The 20,123-nt window shown below is 37.6% G+C and overlaps 1 protein-coding gene across 2 annotated transcripts in view; it reads right to left on the bottom strand.

The window, feature by feature from the left end:
- GFRA1 (GDNF family receptor alpha 1) overlaps nt 1-20,123 on the bottom strand; it is a 204,507-nt gene that overhangs the window by 10,418 nt on the left and 173,966 nt on the right. The window lies entirely within an intron of this gene.

Below are 20,123 nucleotides of genomic sequence, written 5' to 3'. Positions count from 1 at the left end.
TCTGAAAGGCACGCGGCATTGCTACATAGCCTATGTCCATATTACAGCTAGGAGCAAGCCTCCCAGCCTGGCAGACAGACTTGTGCTAGCTCAGCTTGAGTTAGCACACTGAAAACAATAGTGTGGATGGTGTGGCTTGGGCTCCCCAAGCCCACCCAACCCCATGGGCCTGAGCTTGAGAGGCCACCTATTTTATGGCTTGCAGTGCAGTGATTTCGTTTCACATACAATGTAGTGTTCATATAGGGTATTCAACGTGCACTAGAGGTCCACAGGTGGACTGTTCCAAACCAAAGTGAGTTTTAATTTGGGAAAAGAAGGGAGCAATGGAGTACTCAGCCTGTAAAGTCAGAGGCACAGAATGAGCAGCTGATCCTGCAAACCAATACCTCTCTGATAGTTTGGTCTTCAGGTTTCGTGAGGGAATATGTACTTTACAGGCCTCATTGCTTAGATACTATGGTGATAAGCAATGTAGCTATAACTAAGACAGATACATATATTTCATGCTTGTTTGCAGGTCATTTTAATGGGTTTGGCTTTGCTATCCTTTCAAATTCTTGGCTAGCTATAAGCATATTAACAAGGTTCAAAAAAAAAAGAGCAGAAGAAATCCCCTCAAACATCCTCTGGCTGACCCCACTCCTGAAATATTAATAACAAATGACATTACATGTTCTTTTTGTTCTTTTCTAGTGTTGATTAGAGATTTACTATGCAACCAACCTGTTTTCCTAACAGTAGGACATAAACAATATATAGAAAAATGCATGGAGTGTAAAAATGCAATAAGTTTAACTCTTCTGCACTCACTAAGTGCTAGCTGCATCTATCACACTTGTCAATAGTATTTTCTTATTAGTACAGTGGTACAATAGTATGCTGCAATATAAATTACTTTCAGTGGGGAAAACAAGCAAAGTGCATGTCAGAAGCAGAGTATACTAAAACAAGGATCTAATTCAGCATACAGTAATTCTGAATTCTGTGCCTCACAGCCTGGTGTAATGCTATTTAAGCTTTGTAGATTCTCACCATGAAGAAGACAGACCTTTTTTTTTTTGTTGAATCAGCCCCAAAGGTGTTACCTCAGAGCATGAATTTGTGTGTGGTCATTTTGCCTAAAGTATCATCCCATTTTGTATAGTAAGTACATTTTAATGGTAGGTATTACCAAAACATTTTTGGTATCAGTCTTCAATGCTAGAGCAAAATACATAGTAAGTATCTTACAAAATACATAGTGAGTTTTCTTATACGTGTGTGCATTCCAATGCCAATAGGCAGCTGAAACCTGGCTTATTTCTATAACCCTCTCTTATATGTTCATAAAGGCCAGGGAAGGCAGATTACCTGCAAAGTTCCCTTTCCCCCTCCACACAGGGCATCGTGCTGTTTGTGTTTGAGAGAAATTTGTGTGCTCAAGTTTTAGGAGTAAGGCAATTAAGAGCTGTGCGACCACATGATAGATATGTGTCTCAGGATTGTGTGGAAAACAAATCCTTCCTGACTGTGCATGGCCAGATACACAGATCTTCAAACACCTTTTCAAGCAGTTAGTTTTTGAGTGAGCACAGTGCAGAATGCAATACACAGACTAGTCTGCCAAAAATGACTTACCTAGATCTTCTGAATATCTAACCTTACATGGTGGTATAGTAACTAGTTCTGGGTTTGCTTCCCTTTTCACTCACTCATTTATTTGAGTTAAATGACTTCATATAGCCCTAGATTCTTGTTTCCTATTTTTAGGGGATAGTATGGAACATTCCTAATATTGTCTTTTTATCGATATGCCTCAAGCAAACATGTTTGCATTAAGAAAGGCAGAGAAGAAAAGAGAATACTAAAAAGCACAGGCAGAATAACTTTTGCTAGCCTCATATCCTAACAACTTAGGCTGCTTGGGTTCCCCCCCACCCCAGCTATAACACTGAAAACCATGTAATCCAAAATCTAGTACTTTGGGATTTTATTATTAAAACCCATCTTCCCAGTGATTCTCTACCGCCACCAACCCAGTGACTTATATACCAGTTATAAGTAGCATCTAGATATTGTGCACTGTAATTCAGTTAAAGAAAACAAAAGTGAATATAAAGCTATTAAAGTCCTGTTTAAAAGCCACAGTCATATTTTAATTATAAATAAAAAACTTCATGGTTGAAATCCTGAACCCATTGACCTTACTGGGGGCCAGGATTTCACCCCACATGTCTAAGAAAATTCTTTCCTGGGTATCTGGCTGGTGAATCTTGCCCATATGCTCAGGGTTTAGCTGATTGCCATATTTGGGGTTGGGAAGGAATTTTCCTCCAGGGCAGATTGGAGAGGCCCTGGAGGTTTTTCGCCTTCCTCTGTAGCATGGGGCATGGTTGACTTGAGGGAGGCTTCTCTGCTCCTTGAAGTCTTTGAACCATGATTTAAGGACTTCAATAGCTCAGACATGGGTGAGGTTTTTCATAGGAGTGGGTGGGTGAGATTCTGTGGCCTGCGCTGTGCAGGAGGTCGGACTAGATGATCAGAATGGTCCCTTCTGACCTTAGTATCTATGAATCTATAAGCACTAGTGATACTCCTGCTTTCAGTAAACCCATAAGGTACCCACATATCCTGTGAGAGATTACACGTTAAATGCTCTATGCACAAGCAAGTTCCCATTCACATTTATCACAGGTTTCAGAGTAGCAGCCGTGTTAGTCTGTATTCGCAAAAAGAAAAGGAGTACTTGTGGCACCTTAGAGACTAACAAATTTATTAGAGCATAAGCTTTCGTGAGCTACAGCTCACTTCATCGGATGCATTTGGTGGAAAAAACAGAGGAGAGATTTATATACACACACACAGAGAACATGAAACAATGGGTTTATCATACACACTGTAAGGAGAGTGATCACTTAAGATAAGCCATCACCAACAGCAGGGGGGGGAAGGAGGAAAACCTTTCATGGTGACAAGCAGGTAGGCTAATTCCAGCAGTTAACAAGAATATCAGAGGAACAGTGGGGGGTGGGGTGACAGTCTCTACGTAAAAGAATGAATGGACACAAATCAGACGTCAAGAATTATAACATTCAAAAACCAGTTGGAGAACACTTCAATCTCTCTGGTCACTCGATCACAGACCTAAGAGTGGCTATACTTCAACAAAAAAGCTTCAAAAACAGACTCCAACGAGAGACTGCTGAATTGGAATTAATTTGCAAACTGGATACAATTAACTTAGGCTTGAATAGAGACTGGGAATGGATGAGTCATTACACAAAGTAAAACTATTTCCCCATGGTATTTCTCCCTCCCACCCCACCCCCCACTGTTCCTCTGATATTCTTGTTAACTGCTGGAATTAGCCTACCTGCTTGTCACCATGAAAGGTTTTCCTCCTTCCCCCCCCTGCTGTTGGTGATGGCTTATCTTAAGTGATCACTCTCCTTACAGTGTGTATGATAAACCCATTGTTTCATGTTCTCTGTGTGTGTGTATATAAATCTCTCCTCTGTTTTTTCCACCAAATGCATCCGATGAAGTGAGCTGTAGCTCACGAAAGCTTATGCTCTAATAAATTTGTTAGTCTCTAAGGTGCCACAAGTACTCCTTTTCTTTTTACATTTATCACAGAATCTCTGCACAGTTTGATATGATTGTTCACAATTGGGAGTCTCTGCTTAAGAAAAAACCTAGGAGTGGCACAGCAGGTCAGGATTCAGCTGCATTGAGAGAGCGGAGTCGGGAAGCACGCCAGTTGCCTGCCAAGGCTGGCTATAGGATAGTACACAGCCCCACACTGCCAATGGAGGGAGAGGCAGAGTGGGAAAATGAGGCCACGAGTTGCCTCCACCCTCCAGCAGCAGGACTAGAGGAGAGGCAACTTGCATTTCTGGAGCCAGGAGGAGAAAGCAAGCTGGCTTGTTTGAACATCTGTCTATGGAGGGACCTGAGCAGCTGTTGTGGTGCTTGTGCAAGACACTGTTCTCCAGCATGATGCCAGGCTAAGCAATGGACATTAGTGTTTCTTTCTTGAGCACTACATTCACTCAGAAATGTTAAGGGGAAAAGAATTGTCAAAAACATTTGTCTAGAGAACCTCCTGACCGAGTCTTTTTTAACAGACTAAATTGTTGAGGATTTTTGCATTTATTAACCATATAGTAAATCGTATATGTGCATGAGTACGTAATGTGAGCATGGGCACACACACACAGAATATAGTGGTCAACTTTAAAAACTTGACAATTCCCTTGAAGAAAACCTTAGATAATTAAATGGAAGCATTCAAGATATTTCCTATAGTAAGTATAGGGAAGTACATGGGAAAACTGCAGATACTAAGGTAATCTTATCTATATGGTAAAATTGGCAACTATGAATGCGCACACACCTGAATGCAAGTATATTTGTTTTGCTACATCTGTACTTATGTGACTATCCTGGTTGTGAAGTTTTATTACATCACCAACATGATTTAGAGATTGCTTTATAAAAATAATTCAATCTTGAGCAACTATGATTTAGAACAACTGTTGAATTTTGCATTTATGGTCCCAAGCAATCCACTTCCATGAGGTGACATAGAAATGCTTTTTTTATTTAAAACACTTTTTCTCCATACAGCTTTAAGGCCCTAAGTCTGCAATTAGGCACAGACAACTCCGGGGCTGAGGCCTTAGTGAACATGTTACACTTGCTAGGTACTTAAACTATTTTTTAGCATTGAAAATACCATTTAGAATAAAATCACTCATTATAGAGGAGGAGGGAACATTAACTTTTTAAAGAATGAAATAAAACTGATCCAGGTATGACTAACAGGAACAACCTGCATTTTCTGACAGTGAGGAGGCAACAGACATTAAAAAAAATCAGCCAGAAGCAAAAATCCAAGATAGAAAATTTCAGCCCAAGCAGGTAAGGTTTTGGCAAAGTTATAAGCTGTTGAAAACAGAGTCTTATAAAGGGGAAGTGTTAGGCTACCAGAACGAACTGTAATAATTTGTTCTTATTTTCATTAGAATAATGCTACCTTCAATGAATCTTTCTGCATCATTTTCCGGCGAGGCATTCATACTTACCATTGGTGATCTGGGTTATTAAATTCCTAGCTCACATTATTTCTTGAAAGTAAAACTAATATCATGCTAATACTCCTTGTGAACATTTTATTTTCTACCATATACTCATGTTCCAAAGAATTTAAGTGAGGACAAAATAAAATGTTAAATCGGTCCAATAAGTCCTATCAACTGCCCTCCATTAGTTAAGCTGTCCCTTGAGCTGCCCTGTCAGCTTTGTAACAAACTATAAAAAGGATCCCTGCAGTATGGAGCTTGTAATTTCATACTAATGCCAGGCAGTGAAGTGGCCTTATATGCATACATACGCATCATCCTACCCACATTGGAGTCAATAGGACTTTGATCATTTTACCTGAATGGGAGCAGGACTGAGCCCTTAGTCAGGAATAAAATCCTGGCCCCACGGAAGTCAATGGCAACACTTCTATTCACTTCAGTGGGCCAGGATTTCGCCCCAAGGACTTTGTATCCATTATTACACATGAACAATCCTCTCTCATACAAACAGCCTCACTGAAGTCAATGGAGCTATTTGAGTGAGTGGGAAATATTTGCGAGAGTAGGAGTTTGCACAATTATACTCTGATTTTCTATTTCCCATATTCTTTATGAGTTTGATCTTGCACCGTGAAAGTCAACAGGAGTTTTTACATTGACTTATATGGGAGCAGGATAAAACCCTCTATAACTTTCTAACATCTACTTGTATCTGCTATGAATAATTAATCAAATTTGCTGTGGGGAAAAAAGTACTATACATCATAGTTAACATTTTGCCACAACTAAAATGCTCACTACATACACACATGCATGCATACAAGCAAAATGAATGGGCATTTTAAATTCTTAGCAATTATCCATCACATTTTGGAAAATTATGAGTCCATAATAATCAGATTATGCAAATAATTATCCGATTATGCAAAATTATGTTCACAGGAAATATTTCTGTTTTGTTTCATTGCCCAAATCATCCACAGAAATGATGGAAGGCTTGTATTAAAGCAGAACAATGTAATGCAGAAAAATATAGGCATTATAAATTGAGAAATCCTAATATTTTGTATAGGTTCCATGTATAATTATAACAAGGAGTCCTGTTGCACCTTAAAGACTAACAGATATATTTGAGCATAAGCTTTCATGGGTAAAAACCTAATTTCTTCAGATGCATCTGAAGAAGTGAGGTTTTTACTCACAAAAGCTTACGCTCAAATATCTCTGTTAGTCTTTAAGGTGCCACCGGACTCCTTGTTGTTTTTGTGGATACAGATTAACACGGCTACCCCCCGATACTTGACATGTATAAAAATGGCACTAATTGTGACCTCTGGCAGTGAGTCTCATCAGAGGGGCCAAGGATTTATGAGCATATGATTATAAAATCCCATGGTGTTTCGGATATTTCTTTCCAGCTTCCTTTCTCTCTCTTTGAGATTCACTGCTCTCGCAGGACAGGAAAGATCTCATGTGCTCAGAGAATTTATAATTCCTTGGTGGCCTCCAGGAGGTAAATCTTTGAAGGTGCAATATACCATCAAATTTTAACACCTTTTTGTGGGGCCTAGGTAGAAATTATAAAGTTCTACAAGAACATACATGCTGCAGTGGAGACTCGAATGGACTACCTGAAGAGGACCTTGTTTAAAGGATTGTTGGAGCAAATGTTTTCCTGAATGTGCAGGAGCTACACTAATATTTCTCAAAAAGAACAGGAATACTTGTGACATCTTAGAAACTAACAAATTTATCAGAGCATAAGCTTTCATGGCTACAGCCCACTTCATTGGATGCCCACGAAAGCTTATGCGCTAATAAATTTGTTAGTCTCTAAGGTGCCACAAGTACTCCTGTTCTTTTTGCGGATACAGACTAACACGGCTGTTACTCTGAAACTAATATTTCTGTATCTTCCAAAAAATTCACTTTAAGACATTTGTTTGTGTTTGTTTTAGGTGTATATACGTATGTGTGTGTGTATGTGCATGTAAGTGTTTGACTGACAGCTGTGGAGAATGAACTCTTCAATTTATTCATGAGTCAAGTACACCACAGTCAGCACAACTGTCTCGACCCAGAGCTGGAGGGTGCAGCTGGTAGTTCTAATCTCTGTACTCTGCTTAGTCCTTGGCCTCTTTGTTGAAACTACCAAAAAAGCACTACTAAGTGTAGCAGTGGTTTTTGTAGTGTGGACACTTGGGCCTGGATCCACAAAGGTACTTAGGTTACTAAATCTCGGGGTGAGGTGGAGTCCCAGTTTTAGGTGCCACTGCAATCCACAGAACTCCTGCCTGGCTGCCGACTACCCCTTCAGGCACCTAAACTTGCTTGGTGCCTACATTTTTGCAGTAAAAGTTTCCCGGGTGTTTATGTTTCTGCCTTTCAGCATGCAGATTGCTGCCTTCCTTTAGGTGCCCATGCACCTATCTCCTACCTAAGACCCAGAGCAATCAATGGACCAGGGAAAGACAGGCATTCATCTGCCTAATTCACGGAAGGGACCCAGTCCAGTAGGCATGCTCAGAGGTTGCCTAACTCACACAAAACAACTGTGGGAAAGGAGGACCGTCTTCCTTATAATGTTTAGCCCAATGGTTAAAGCACTCACCCAGCATGTGGAAGACCCATTCCTCCTGATAAGGTGAAGGGATTTCAGCAGGGATCTGGCACCTCTCAGAGGAGTGTCCTAATCACTAGTTTATGAAATATTCTGATGGGGGTCTTCCTCAATCTCTCCTAGTGACTGTGTTCCATTTTAATTAAATAATTGAATAATTAAATATGAAAGGTGCAAGAGAGATGACTGTATGCCAGTGGTTAGGGCACTCAGCTGAGAGTGGCAGAGTCCTGCTCAGATCTCGTTTTCACATCAGGCAGAGTAGGGACTCGACCCAGAGGTCTCCCATATGCCAGGTGAGTGCACTAACCACTGGGCTACAGGTTATAAGGGAGGCACTCCCCACAAACCATTTTGTGTAGATCTAGGTGGAATCTGAGCATGCCTACTGGATTGGGCACTGCACACAAATTAGGTGGGGGAGTGCTTATCTTCCCCAGCTTCTCCTATTGGTTAGCATAAGCCATTTCCTGCCTATCATGTTGAGTTTGTGGATCCACATTCTCAGGTGCCTCTCTCTCACCATTCATCATAGAGGGAGCCTACACGCCTAGCCGATTGTCTAGGTGCCTAAAAGTTTGGCATTGGCATACTTAAGGCCCATTATGAATCCTGGTCTTGACCACAAATTCAGTTGCCAGGGAGCAAAATTCATCTCTCACAGACCACCCAGCAAACTGCCTTCAGATACTAACTGTTGCTAATTACCAGTTTAGACTGGATTTTGACCAGCAATCTAACGGTGAAAGGACCTTGCCCATTAGCAATCCCTGAGCCGTATATTACCCTCATTAAACTCACATTCTGGATATAGAGTGGAGCTGATTTTAACTGAACCAGTTCACTTTTGTCTATTTATAAATAATGACCTTCATTCCTCATCTGCAATAATCATGACTATATCCTCACATCTAATCACAAACGAAATCTTCATTACAATTGTTTGTGGGCCAGATGACTCCTGATAAGTACATGATTCTGCAACAGGGACAAGTATACCACAGGCTGATCAGGGTTCATATCTGTATCAAAAAAAAAAAAAAAAAAAAGCTAAATTTTCAGAAATGCCCTCTAAATTTGCATCTACAGTTTTGTGCACACAGCTTCTTGCACACACAAACCTGCTGCAAATGAATGCAAATGTATGCAAAATTGGATAATTAAGGGTGCACATGATTTGAGTGCACAAATAAGATTTACATTTATATAGAACATTTAATCCCAAAAGACCCTAAAGAATTTAACTTATACACATTCAACTTTTTTTTATGCTATCACATTTTGGCCAATAGTAAAGAGTACAATGAACAACAACATTTGTTTAGCATATGATTATTGTAAATTTTTGCATGTACATACAAATTGAAGACACAAATTTAGGGTTAGGTTTTCAGAGTTAGATGCTTGTAACTGTGTTGCATTCATCTTTGCATGCTTAGTTTATAAGCCCAATTACCCAACATGCTTGCACAAATCAGGTATTTGTCATGTCACATGATCATCTAGGCATCTAACTCACCATATGCACATACCTGATTCACAAACATACATCAAACATTGATGTGCCTCAATTAGGTGCACACAAACGTATGTGTGTGTAACTTGGCACCTCTAACTTGGAATTTCTGGCCATTAGCACAAAGTTGAGCCTTCTGAGAAGGTAACAACTCTAACAGAAGAAATACACAGTAAAATACAGCATTTAGTAAATTAGTGCCCTGACTACCTAATTCTGTTTTCAAAAACCTATGGGGAAGGATAATCCTATAATTTTTCAGGATATGCATGCTGTGTGAACCTATGACAAAAAAAGCCTGCACTGTGCACAACAGTCTGTTTACTTGGGGCTCACACAGCAAGCTAAGCACACAGGAGCGTTTAACGTGTGGTAGAATAGGTTGAGGCCAGTCCACTGATTAGTACCAGGATCCTGTATGAAATATTTAGGATTTTATTCTCCAAAGTAAAGAATAAAATAAACAACACTTCAAACTCCCATTGATTTTGAAGGTGAGGGACTAAAATGGGGGACAGCATCTTACGTTCCAGAACTGAATAATAGATTGAAAAAAGTGGTTGAGTAGAATGGTTTAAGGGCAATGCAGAGATCTATTATTCAGGTGAGGCAGCGGATTAGAAGTCATGGGAGAAAAGGTCAGTAGGAATAACAGAGATTTGATTTATATCCAGTACTTGATTGTAAATGTGCACTGAAGACTATAGGTAAAATGAGGAGACAGGTTAAAAGCAGAATAAAAATATATTTATGTTCACATCTTCGTTAGCATTAATGCTTTTTATTAAGAGTGTATGTTAGCGAATTTGGTTAAAAAGCTTTGTTTCATTTTCTCTCCTATAAACCTGGCTCATCTAGTATGAAGATATCTATCCCTGCTACCTTTATAGCGTGTGATACAATAATTTCAATGTATAGCTTAGAATGACTGTTTTAAAATTTTTATTATATTTTAGTCATTTATGGAATCTTCTCTATTTCTTTCATTTACTGCTGGTTATGGGAAGGAAACTATTCCTATGTTGTTATTGTGTTTAATGAAAGAATTTTCATCTTATCCTCTGTATAATACCAAGGGCTTTTGTTTTCTAAAGTTTATTTTATAATAAGCTAAGTATAGGTGCAATAAAGACAGATACAAAATATCATGTCTATAAACAATAACATTCTGTTATAAAGTACACCCAAAGAGAATTTACATCACTGTAATAATGGAGTTAGTCCAATCTACACCAGTGTAACAGCGCAGGATTGGACCCAAGGGGATTAGTTCTCCAGGCCTGCCTAGCCAGCACTGGTGTGGAGACCCTTCCTGTGTTACACAGATACAGAACTGCTTCCACTCAGCAAGCAACCCACCCTTACACATAGCTCCTATTTGGGGCATGCGTGCAGAAAGTCTTGCACTCAGCCTCAATAGTGGAGTGAATTTCATAATAGTGTGATCTGGTGGATTTCTTAAGTTGATACACAAAGGTAAAGTAAGAGAGCTGAAAGCAGAAAGGAGAAGAGAGGAACAGAGGAAGAGATAAGAAGATAGAGGAAGGGTAGAAATGATAAAAGGGATAAAAGTGATAAAAGGGAGTTACAGAATATCTGGGATTGAGAGGTGATGTACATGTCATTGGAAGGTGAAATTAATGGGTAAGCAATGATATCACGTAGACAGAGACAGAATTCATCCAGGTTATTGTTTCTTGAGAGTGTAATTTTCCCCATGATTACTGTTGAGATTTCTTCTGCTTCCATTTTATTCAAAAGGGAGGATCTTTTCAATAGCATAAGAGAGCATTTTAAAAAGGGACATTACTGTTCAGGGCTGGCATTCTAGTACTTGGTACATTATGGCTGCCAGTATGATGGGGACATTTTGAGCTCCAGAAGTAAGATTACAAACTTTGTGCTGGAGTGGGAAATGTGGTCATGGGACCAGGATGTAATACGATAGAGATGCTGATCACTGTTGAAACATCCATCACTTTGCAGAATCTGTTAGTTTAGGTAAGAGGACTGTAATCAAAGCCATTAATAGCTCATTAAGTTTTGTTTTAGAGTATGTGGAGAACAGGTGATGAAGATGTATGTTTGAGAGTTGCTGTATCCTAAACCAATTTTCATTTGAGAAGGTAAGATTAGGTCATTTGTCCCATTTTTCTAGGGAAAAAAAAGAAATACAAAACATCATATATCTGAATGGAGGACTTTTCAACTCCATAATATTCTTAACATTCATTCGGCCAACAACAGAAACGGCCAAATGTAGTGTCTAAAGCTAGGTTTCAAAGTAGCAGCCGTGTTAGTCTGTATTCGCAAAAAGAAAAGGAGTACTTGTGGCACCTTAGAGACTAACAAATTTATTAGAGCATAAGCTTATGCTCTAATAAATTTGTTAGTCTCTAAGGTGCCACAAGTACTCCTTTTCTTTTTGTCTAAAGCTAGACATCAATGGACAGCTCACAGTGCACAAAATTAAGCATGGGCTTAAGTCTTTGCAGGCTTGATATCTTAGATTGTAAGTTCTTTGGGGAAGGGTTTCCCTGCGCTATATTTGTACACTACCTACAACAATGGGGCTGCGGCTTCTAGAAGCTACTACAAACCAACAATAAATAGTAATAATAATAATGCAGGGTTCCAAATAGACACTTAATTTGGTTTACTTACAATTTTTTTCCTGATTAATAAGTCAAAATAATTATCAAAATGCTTAATGAAACTATTTGTTTAATAAACGGTTAGCAAATAAAAAACTTCAATAACCATTCTGATAACTCTTGATTTAAAAATAAATTTAATAATCACATTATTTTTCAATAAAAAATGTAATGAAAAATTAGAAAAAGTTGGTTTTTCACATAAAAATTATTTCTAAAAAAAGGCAGGGTTTTTTTGAGAGGAGAAATACTTTGTAAAATTTCAACCAGCTCTGGTAACTACCAAGCTGGTCACTTTCAAACTTAAAACTCTTAGAGATGAATGTCTCTATATCCAATTACTAATCTCCTGTGGCATACACTTCCCTTACTTTGTGTATATGTGTGTGTGTGTTTCTCTCTCTATTTGATATGCTTTCTGTGGGAATATATTAAATTAACTTAGTTCATTGTGGTAAGATATTTATTATGTACGTGGCACTCAAAATGTGCAAAGTGGTTTACTGAACAAATAATACATAGGGTGAAATCCTGGCCCCATTGAAGTCAACTGGAGTTTACTTAGCTCTTTTGGTGCAAGGCCTATCTTTTTGTTCTGTTGGTTACACTGCCCAGCATAATGAAGCCCTCGCCCATGACTTGGTCTCCTGGGCACTACTGTAATACAAATAATAATAACTTCAATGGGACCAGGATTTTATCCAGTGTCCCCATCCCGCTAGAACACTAGATAGGTGTACTCCATTTGCCTGAACTAGTTTTACATTGATGTAACTCCATTGAGTTCACTGGAATTAGTTCTGATTTATATTGGTGTAAGTGAGATCAGAATCAGGTCCAATAACTTGTAACCAATGTTAAACTATTTAGCAAATAGCAAATAATATTCTTTATACTAAACACTTTTACATATTCCACAAATATAGGACATTAGAATTGCAGTTCATAGTATAATGACAATATGTCTTCTATTACAGGGTGATACACTAGAACTGTTATTACTTGTAGTTATGCCCTAAAATTAAATTATAATACTGTGCACCATTTTAAGGCCATTTTTTGCATGTTATAGTAAGTGATCTATTTTAAAGGGAAAGAATATGATGGATTTGAATTTGGAGACAGAAATTAAATCACCTATTATTAAGAGTACCCTTAATATGATGAACCACCCTTATAAAGCAAAAGCACTAATTATGCATAGGCATATTTGGCACAATTGGAAATGTTCTGATTTTCTGATTCACAGTTAGTCTTGTGCTTTATATTTCTGCAATTATTCCTATAAGAGGAGACTTTGCTGTAAAACAGTGAAACAACTGTGGCTTAAGGGAATGCTGCAAATGTTACATCTGTTTTTAGTGGGAGTAATTTGCTTTCTGAGAATAGAAACTATAATCTGTCCATATCTGGCAGTTGAAATTTCAGTATTCTTTAAAGGTGTGCAGTAGATTTTGGTAAAATGGTATTTTTATAAGTCATTAAATTGGTTTTTAGGAACCTCACATTTGAACAATTATTAAACTATAAAACAAAATTGCATGATTCCTAAAACTGTAATCTGAAGTTTTACAGTCAGCTATAAAAGGCTGTATTATTATAATATACTAAAGATGCTGAGACTATTACAACTTTTAAAAAAAATGAATTGTAAAATCTTTTATTGCTGATGAAATAACTCTAAACTATTATGCACTCCAATAATATATATGTACCATATTTGGGTACAATGAAAAGCATACTATTCACAAAAACATAATTTAAATTGCGATTGAACTATGCAAAATCGAACATCTCGATTTATTTCTATAACAGAAGTTCCTTGAACCTGACTTTCAGTATATAATTAAAAATGTTTCATGCATTTTAGGACTAATAATTAAATATAGGGGCCAGATTTTCAAAAGAGCTCTAGGGCACTGATCCTCAGCTGAGGTAAACCAGTGTAGCTCCATTGAAGTCAATGGAGCTGTGCCAGTTTAAACCAGCTAAGGATCTAGATATTTATTTATATACTGCTGTAAAAATGGTAATGGTATATGTTGATGGGCCCCCTATTAAAACACAGTAGGTTAGTCTGGAGAGGTGAAATTGGGAACAAATTGCGTTTGTCACATGAACCCCACCAACTGCTACTATCTCATAATGCATAACTCCCAGATAAGAATATACAGCACCATTATTGGCAAACCAGCACCCCTTTAAATTTTGTCCTGACATGGACAAACAAACATACCTATATTACATCAATTCCTATGCTGAGTGATATCAGGCTAGATCCTCAGCTGGTGTAAATTGGTCTGTTGAAATCAATAGACCGTGGCAAAGTAAATTGCATACTGAGAAATCAATATTTATCCACCAGCCTCATGAGGCCAAATTCATGCATGGATTAATTATGCTGACTTCAACAGAGTTATGCTAAGATTGTCTATTTTGTGTACTTCTGAAACCAATTGTGGCTGCTACAGTTAAGAGCAAGTCTAAACTAGACTACCTTCTTTTTTGGAATCATGATGCATTATTTAATCTCAAGTATCAATGTATCTGCTTTCTCACCTAGGAACATGGAAATTGTCATCCTGCATCAGACACAAGGTCCATCTAGTCTAATTTTATGTCTTTGCTAATGGCAAGCACCAGGTGCTTCAGAAGAAGACATCAAACCACTACAGTAAGCAACTGTGAAACTAAATAGGACCTATTTTAACTATTGGGAGAAACTCTTGAGTTCTGATTCTTCTGTTTACCCTGAGGAAAATAAGGAGAAAACTTCATTGAGGTCAATGGTGTTGGGAGTAGGAAATCAGCCTCTTTGTTGGGAAAACACTGAATTCAGATGAATACTGTCCAAATTAGATTAACGATGAAATTTTAGATTATCTCCGGCTGTCAGATACTAATATGAAAATGCAAAGCACACAGGGCTTCTTTAGGTAAAACAGAATTGCTGCTGAGCCAAATTAACAGATGCTCCTTTTGAGAAGAAAAGCTGCCAATATAAATCTATAAATCAAGTTCTATAAATCATTTGTGCCAGCACGCTGACCTCATTATGTCAGCTAATCCTGGAAATACAGGAGGTAAATTTAAATCTTCTAGTATGAAACTTTTAATCAATATTCTAAACGTTTTTCTTACAATTTATTCTGGCAGACCAATTGGACCATTACCATTCTGTTAATCTTTTGCCACGGACTAGAACTTTCTGAATGGTTATAATGTCTGGAAGAAGATAGCCAAAAAAGTGTTTTCTTGAGGGATGGAGTTGGAAGGGCATTTGAACAGAAACAGTCACCCCTTGTTTGTTCTTTGCAGAATGGCAAAGAAGCAGAAAAAATAAGATACCACACAGAAGGGCTGGAAGGTGAGGGTAGCAGCCAGACAAAGTAGCAAGTACTTCAGCACAGAGGAATAAAGTTCAGTGTGTCTTTATTCAGAGCACAGCCTCAGCATTTGTATTGTTCCCACATCAACAAATCACCTACGTGCTTACTATGCTTCCTATTTATGTTCACCAACCACCCAATTACCAATCCATGAAGCTGCACACCTGTTGTGGCTTGATATTCAGAGCACTACATTATAGCTTTTAACCCTCTACCAATACCTACTTTATAGCAATATTATTTAACATGTATGTACTTGCAAACATTAAATAATTATAGACAGGATTCAGCCTGCAAGCACTGGGCAGAAACTGATTGGTGCTGAGCACCTGCAACACTCTGGCTTATGAGTAAAGAGTATAGTTAAGTGCTTCGTTTGCATGATGTAAATTGTGCATAGGGCCCAGTCTCCTCAAACACCGGTGTTGCCAAATCTTGTGATTTTATCACAAGTCTTGCAATATTTGGTGATTTTCTTAAAGCCTCAGCTCCTGGAGTCATGGGAATACATGCAAATCTCAGCTTTCATTTAAAAAAAAAGTTGCTTGCAGCCCTCATTTGCTGAGGAGAAAAGCTTGAAAATGTGACTCAAGTGTATTTTAAAGACTCAAAAACCAGAAGGCAAATAAAAAGACCCCCATTACTATTTTTTAAATTTCATTATTTTAAGCAAATATCATAATTGTTTGTTTCTGAGAATCTTTGAACGCTTGAAGTTGACATTACTGAAATATTCCCATTTCCTTCTGCCTTTTTTTAATATGTGCTTTTGAGAGTATAAGAACAAGTGCACAAGGGGCCCCACAGTTATTTGCCCTCAGTCTGAAGGACCATGCTTTGTACTGAATTATATTTGCATCCACTGTCCACATTTGTACAGGAGCTCAAAAATCTCACACTCCCTTCAGCATGCTGTACAAGGGCTTGAAGGATCAAGGCCTTTATAATGAATGCCCTAAGGGAAACTGTGCAACTGATTGGGAAGTAGCTGGCGTTTGTTGTGCAAAATTTTGGTGAAAACACAGCAATTTCTGTTAAATTAACACAATCTTCAGTTACAAAATATTTACTAAAACATTCCACCTCTCTCCACAAGTGTCATTATTAATTCTTCTTGTTCTGTATTTACTGATATCATAGATCAGATGTATACAATAATTCATACAGCATTTAAATATCATATTACTATTGCTATTTATTTCTAGGTGGTTGTCCTACCAAACTTCATTATTGGCCTCACCTTGGCCCTTTATACATCCAAAGACATTGAGGGAGGGTGATTTAATACTAAATCTTGAGCAAACTCACAGCACCAATGGAGATATGCTGAGTGGAGTGTGAGGTACATTTTTGGATTGGAGTGCTGCTCGGGTGAACAGATATCCTGATTTTATAGGGACAGTTCCGATATTCTGGGCTTTGTCTCATGTAGGTGCCTATTATTCTTTTTCACATTTGCTAACTGATCACACCAAGTGCGGGAAACAGGTTATGCAGAAGAACTAGACTAGGTGCCAAAGATGGCAGTGAAAGAGAACTAAACATGGATCAAAGCCACGAGAAAGCTTTTTTTAAGTATTATTTGAAAACAGTTTGTCCACACAAGGCTCCAGCTACTAATACTAACATTTTTTCTTCTTTTCATGTGTTTTGTATACAATATTTTATGGCCTGATCCTTTGAGTGCTGAGCAGCAATTATAAAGTGCTGAGCATTTTACATAGATCTAGCCACTGGTCCCTTTTTTTGTTTTTTTTTTTGCATGCATTGGGGAACTTCCCTAGAAGCAGGGTATATTGAAGTGCCTATAAGTATTGTTGAAGTCAGGCATCCACCTGACAAACATGAAGTACTGAGATAATTTTGGGACATAATAGAGTATATTATGCTAATAAAGTAATTCACTTGCAAACTAGCAGAAAACCTAAAGCAAAAGCTTCCATCAGAAGTCAACATTTCAGTATTTCAATTTGAAAAAGAAATTACAAGAATATTATAATTCAAGAACCTGGTGAGCCTCTGTAAGTGATAATTTTACATGAAGAACAATTTTAAAATGATATCACTATAGCAAAAAATGATTTTAAACCTCCAACAAATATTTGAAGTAAATACTGACTTTAGATAAGCAACAAGTATCAAATATTTTGTTTAAACATCCCCAGCATTTCTAGCACCTTGAAAATGTGTGTGTACCAGAGATCATACAAATTGATTAAACCATTAATGTCTTTTCCATATGACCTCTTTGAAGAAGTCAGAAAAAATGTATCAACAATAGCTCAGCCAGTGTCATTCTTGTTACTAATATGAATGCCAATTATTTCTGACATGGCAGTTTGGCAGGCTACCTAATGCCCTATATTTTACAACTTCAGGAGGTTAGTACTTAGTCATTTCTATGACATTTTATACTAATCAATCCATTCCTCACTCCACCCCTCTTTGTGTTGTATAAAAAAACCCTACCCTGTACCTACCATGATCTGAAGACTTAACATCATCTGAATGATCATTTTCATTTTCGCTTAAAATGTAATTGTCTTGTTGTATTGATACTTTTGCCTTTAATTCTTCTTTTCATAATTTTTATGCTGTATTCTCTCTCTTTTTTTTTTTAAGAGTCTTTGATCTCCAACACTAAGACTATAACAAAGCCCCTTAGAGTGCTCTCGGTAGTACTAGTGCAGGTTCTGAAAATATTACAAAGGAACACTTCTCATGGGAGGTGATCATACGAACAATACAGCTTGTCAAAATGTACTACAAATGTCTCCACTAACTTGGTTCCTTTATGATATTTTAGAGTTTAACTTTAAGTCTCATGTTCAAAGTAGCACCACACTGTCTGACAAATGTATGGTTTCAGAGTAGCAGCCGTGTTAGTCTGTATTCGCAAAAAGAAAAGGAGTACTTGTGGCACCTTAGAGACTAACAAATTTATTAGAGCATAAGCTTTCGTGAGCTACAGCTCACTTCATCGGATGCATGAAGTGAGCTGTAGCTCACGAAAGCTTATGCTCTAATAAATTTGTTAGTCTCTAAGGTGCCACAAGTACTCCTTTTCTTTTTGACAAATGTATGTTCAATAAAAACCAACAGAGTAACCTTCATTTAATTACTTTAAACTTTCCATTATCAGATGCTTGGTTTCAGTTATGAGGCAAGGAAGGTGCTGATACTGGAATGTTAATCTCATAAAAGATAAAGCTGTTTGGTTCAGATAACTTCAGGTACTTCTGAAAATGGATATAGCTACATTCCTAAACACTAGCAGGTCAGTTTTGTGAGGTTGACTGTTCTCAACAGAGACGTTTACGCCTATGTCACTCCTGACCTACTATATCAGTGGTACTCGTGAAGTGAAGATATTGCCCCAAACAGTGCTGATTGACTGAGATGATAATGTGACTTTTAAAATGCTAGAGAACTGGGGCAGGGAGGGAGGGAAGACAGTGGAGGCTAATTTATTTACTTGGAAAAACAGCTTGATTTTCAAATGTGTTGAGCATTCAGAACTCCAACTGAAATCAATGGGATTTATGATAGTCTGCCATTTCCAATCCAATATTTATTATGTGTACTTTGGTAGCGCCAAGAGGCCCTGATCTGCTAGGGGCAGTACAAACAGGGAATATGGACATGATCCCTGCTCTAAAAAAGAAATACTCAGTTCATCAATGCAACTTATTAAATATAATATGCAGTGAATTAATGTTTTCTCCATGAATTTTTTGTTTTTAAACACAAGAATTCAGAGGTCCATTTTTTAATAGTTGTATTTCTTTTTTAACATGAATTTTTTTTTCACATCAAGTCATTAATGCCTATGTAAATACATCCCTTGTTAATTAGCAATTACTTACAAAACTTGATTAATAATGAAAATAGATATGCAAAATCACATTAAAAAGAAAAGAAGAGAAAGCAATTCTCACCATCATTAACCCCAATATATCTTCCAAGTAAATGACACTTGTGCAATGTATTAGGTTTATATGAAATTTGCCCACTTGACATGCCAAGTAAAGGGAGAAACTAAAAGGAGTTGGTGATGGGGAAATGGTATAGGAAAAATGAGAAAGCAGAATAAAGGCTGGGAAAATCTTGAGATATATAAATTGTCCCTGGAAATAAATGTGGACACTGATATTTTCTGACAGTAAGAATACAACAATCAAATATTTTATAAGTAAGAAAAATGTAAAAGCTATCAGATTAGGGAAAGAAAGAGTTTTAGTTCTTGTCTGGTTTAGACACAACAAATCCTGCATTTTGGCAAGGGGTTAGACTAGATGATCCTTGAAGTCCCTTCTAGCCCTATGATCCATAGTTTGGATGTCCAGTGTAAAAGCAAATTCATGTCAGATAGAAACTTTAATAACAAAGCTGAAATTAATTAATTTGTGTAATATTGCTATTGTCCCACTATGAAGACAAAATTAAAAGTGGGACAAGCAGATCTGTCCTTGAGCAAAGCCAATATCTTTAAGCAACCAGAAATCTTTATAATACAGGATTTCTAAAATCCTCTGGCTTAGAGATGTTTTCAGTTTAAATTTTCTTTTACCTCATGTTCTCCCCTGCCAAAATTCTGTGTTTTTTTCCTGCCCAAATTCTGTAATCTTCTGATAACTGCATTTATGGCCTTGGGCAAGTGTTTAGCCTCTTTAAAATTCAGATTCAATGCCACACCATGAATTGACTAATTGAGGCAGGACATTGGGCCCAATTCAGAGGGGAGTGTGTAATCTAGATCGTTTCCCCCTTTCCCATGTCAGTTATACCAATATACACTCTTATGTTCACATTCACTTTTTAATCTAAATGAGTCTAAGTTGGTGTAACTAACATGATGAAGGGCCAAGAAGAAGA

This window comes from Dermochelys coriacea, chromosome 7, assembly GCF_009764565.3.
Source record: "Dermochelys coriacea isolate rDerCor1 chromosome 7, rDerCor1.pri.v4, whole genome shotgun sequence".
NCBI lineage: Eukaryota > Metazoa > Chordata > Testudines > Dermochelyidae > Dermochelys > Dermochelys coriacea.
This window is presented reverse-complemented; position numbering and strand designations above follow the sequence as displayed.